Here is a 4,535-nt window from a genome sequence, read left to right as displayed (position 1 = left end):
CTGCAGTCCAATCTTAACTAGCAACTCAACTTCTCCACAAACAGCTCGCTTAGAGCCATCAAAAGCCCTTACATATAAATTACTCGGCCTCAGGGTGGCGTCATCGCAATCCAACTTCGTTAAGGCTTTCTTTGGGAGAACATTCAGAGAAGAACCTGTATCAACCAAAACATGGGAAAGCACCGTCCCTTTGCATTCCATTATGATATGCAAGGCTTTGTTGTGTTTCCTGCCCTCAGATGTTAGGTCATAATCGGTGAAACCTAGCGCATCGCTAGTGTGTACATTCGAAACTACCGACTCCAGCTTGTCAACAGTTATCTCTGGGGGAACATAAGCCATATTCAGTACTTTCAACAAGGCTGCTTTGTGTGCCTCAGAGCACATCAATAGTGAGAGAATGGAGATCTTTGAGGGTCTCTGATTTAGCTGGTCGACTACCTTGTAGTCACTTTTCTTGATAATCCTCATAAACTCATCCACTTCCTTCTCGAATGCGGTCTTAGGAGGAGCTTCCTCAGTAGTAACCTCTTCGGTGGATACCTGTTTTCCTTTAGCCTTGGCAGCTGCCTCAGCTTCAGCATTCGGGCGCAATGTTGATGGTGCAAATAGGCGTCCACTGCGAGTGAAGCCACCAACCCCTCCAACATTGTCTACAGCGGAGCTACCAATGTCAATGTCTTCACTGTTAACTTTCTGCCCTTGGAAGTAGACATCAGCCCCATAGTGCCACGGGATAGCACTGTCTTTCTCATACGGAACAGGTCCTGGTACCGTGATGGTGACCGGACCAATCAAAGTCGGTTGAGGGTTGTCAGAGTAAATTGGTGCTGGACTTTCTGGGAAATATATTGTTGTCGGATCGGGTCTCTCGGGAACATATATTTCTTCAGGAGTGAAATAAAACGTTACTGTCGACACATCATTCTTCACTGGACGAGTCTGATCGAACTGAAGACAACCTTCATCTATCAGTTGCTGAATACCCCTTCTCAAACTATCACATCCGTTCTCGGCGTCTTGACAATTTTTGCACTCTTCCCCACAGCCCGGGAAAATCAGTCCTTTCAAGAGTCGGTCTTTGACCACCGATAGAGAAGTCTTCACTTTAGTCACATCAGAAACCAAATTCAAAGTTTCCCCACTATCAACAACATTAATCCTCTGCCCTCCGTGAGCCGGCATCGGGTTTTGGATAATATTAGGCACCGGAGAAAAATTGATGGCCTGGGCATCTCTCAAATCTTGTACCTTTAGCTGGAGAGCCTTGCAATTATCTGTAGTATGGCCAGGTGCGTTGGAGTGAAAAGCACATCCGGCGTTGACATCATAACCTCTGGGCAAATTATTGGGATCGATTGGTGGAGCCAGAGTTTTTAACGTAACCAGATTCAGGTCAATCAGCCTGGGGAGTAATACAGAATAAGGCATTGGGATTGGCTCAATGACCCGGTCCGCCTGCCTTGGACGTTGTTGATAGGGTCTCTGCTGACCCGGATTACCTCCTTGTTGTTGATTGTTGTACCTGGGTTGCTGTTGCGGATGATACTGCGGTTGAGGAACAGGTGTTGGAATAGTGACTGCGGCCACTTGATCTTGATAATAATTAGGGCGTCCTCTTCCCCTGCCTCTGTCGGCATATATAACGCTCGTCTCACCTTCTCTTCTTCGCTAACCGTTACCAGCAAACGGTTTCTTGGGAACTGATGAGTTGGAAGCACTATTGTCTTGAATTCGGCCCACCTTCAACAGACTCTCGATCCTTTCTCCAGCAATCACTATCTCTGCAAAGCTGATTGACGGGCAAGCAGCCAATCTCTCGATATAATTGCCTTGAAGAGTGTTCACGAACATGTCCGCCATCTCCCTTCAGACATAGGGGGTTGGACGGATGCAGCAATCTGTCTCCAACGCTGAGCATATTCTCTAAAGGTCTCCTTGGCAGTCTGAGACATTCCTTGCAACAAGGTCCGATTTGGAGCCATGTCCAAGTTGTATTGATATTGCTTGACAAAAGCCTCTGCCAAGTCTTTCCAGCTCTTGATGGTAGTACGAGACAAATGAGAATACCATTCACGAGAAGCTCCAGTTAAACTGTCTTTAAAATAGTACATCCACAACTTTTCATCTTCAGTGTGAGCTCCCAACCTTCCCAGATAAGATTGGAGATGAGTGCGTGGGCAAGAAGCCCCGTTGTATTTCTCAAAAGTAGGGGGTTTGAACTTGTGAGGGATCCTTACTCCCTGAACCAGACCAAGATTGGTGACATCAAAACCTAAGAAATTTTGAGACTCCAAAGATTTGAGCTTCTCAAAAAGCTCATCCATACGGCGAGTGGTCTCGAGGGCCTCGTCGTGCAAAGAAAATTGATCATACTGATAATCTTCAGTAACGGGGCGCCCGTTAATCCGAATCCCTTGATTCACATTGTACCTTCCGCCAATACCATTCCCAACATTTCCCGTGTTGCCAACATTACCCGGGTTTCCATCAACATTTGCGTTACCCGCGTTTCCAGTGTTCACAAGGTTATGAGTGTTCCCAGGGTTACCAGGGTTCCCAGGGTTACCAAAGTTCCCCTCAGCACATGGTATTTCCACCTCTGGATCGGGCCTCGGTTTCTCAACCAATTCCTTCAGCTTCGCCCGGCCTTCTGCCATACCAGTCATTAATGTCATGAACTGATCCATCCTTTCACGCATATCAGCCAGTTCTATTTGTATCTGGTCCATTGCTAGTCATGGACGGTTTTTCTTTTGTCGGGTACCTGTGAACTCGCTTGGGACCAATAACTGCCCGAAACAGGGAACAAACATTAGACACTGCGGTGACACCTGCAAAACAAACGAAGGTTAGTATGCATGGTATGCGATGCACTGCTTATTCAATTTTAAGGCCCCCCTTTAAAAGGGAATACCCTGCAAATGAATAAGCCTGAGATGTTGGATACAAATATGCAGATGATGTTATGCAATGCAATGGCATGTCAATCAGAATTGTTGGATCCGCTTGAACATCTATCAGGTTGCACTGCATGGAGAGAAATTAAGAGGATCAAGAAAAGCACACCAAACAAAGGTCATGGGATGGATCATGTTATCCTTAATATCAACCATCCATTTTGGGTGGATTATGGTTTACACCTTATCAACACCCAAGTTTCATTGATATTAAGGATACCTGAACGGATCAACCATGAATCAAGGGTTTGTTGCAAGTCACGAGCATGGAGTTTAGGTTAAGAACCACCCAAAGGGAGTGTACTAAGGTTTAAACCTGCCAAACATGTTCTACAAAAAGGTTCCCATAGTCATAATCCCGTCTTTCGAGTATTATCGGAGGAACGACTACTCATATTCCACAAATATTCTCAAGAGAGACTCTTATGAGTGTAGTATCGCGTAACAATCGTATCAAATGTTACACTTGAACGACTTTCGCACTACATCCTACGAATAGGCCAAGATGGGTTTGGTAAACTAAGGTCCTTGGCTTCTAAGGTCTATATTGGAAAAAGTAATGTCTAACCACAACTTACTTGTGTGACATTATTGATCCCAACATGACCTTCACCACGTGAATGGGTTGCAAGTCAACTTGCTAAGGAATAACTCCACACATGTCAACAAGACTATGCCATTCTCCTATCCTAAGTGCACTCGAGTTCGGGTATAGAACTCATCTTAGAAACAGAACCAGCAGATACGACAGTCATATGTACACAATGCAATAAAGCAGGTAAATGCTGAAAGATAAATAACTGTACAAAAGAATAAACCCCCAATAAACAAACAACCTACAAAAGCTATGAGGGACTCGCTTAGGGAAATCGGGTCCCCAGCAGAGTCGCCAGCTGTCGCAACCAGAAAAATGGAATGCGAAAAAAAACAACCGGCGAAGAAAGACAGGAGAGTCGCCACCGTGCGTTATTTATCCCAAAGGAGGGAAAGGAAATGCTCGAAGTAAACCTGGGAGAAAGGAAAGGAAAAGACAAGGTCTCGCAACCAAATCTTGGGTTCGAGAGTCGATTATGCGAAGGGAAGGTATTAGCACCCCTACGCATCTGTAGTACTCTACGGGATCCACTTTTGTAGTTCTTGTCTAAAGGGTGTGGGTTTATCTAATGTGTTATTTACTAAAAAAAAGGGGTCAAAAGAAAATGACTCGCACGGATGTCGCATCCACTGCATACGTATCTCATCTAAATATGAGAATCAGAGTCTTCGTAGCTCGGCTACCTAGGGGTTAAGGATAATTGTGCTCGCTAAGACATCGCGTCTTATGCCTACGTATCTCATCTGGAATGAGAATCAGAGCAAGCCGTAGTTCGGCTAACTACAGGGTTATGGATTGGGTTTTGGACGAACGACGTTACTACGCAATCTACCGGATGCTCAACCTTTGGAGACTTACTCGCCTGGAGTAGAAGGAGTATACGTATTCTTAGGAGAAGAAAAATCAATGAGTTTGTTTGCGTTTTAGGAACGCTCAGGCAAAAGGGAAATCCTAGACGAAGGAACCTGCATAAAGTAAAC

This window comes from Lathyrus oleraceus, chromosome 6, assembly GCF_024323335.1.
Source record: "Lathyrus oleraceus cultivar Zhongwan6 chromosome 6, CAAS_Psat_ZW6_1.0, whole genome shotgun sequence".
NCBI classification, from domain to species: Eukaryota; Viridiplantae; Streptophyta; class Magnoliopsida; order Fabales; family Fabaceae; genus Lathyrus; species Lathyrus oleraceus.
This window is presented reverse-complemented; position numbering follows the sequence as displayed.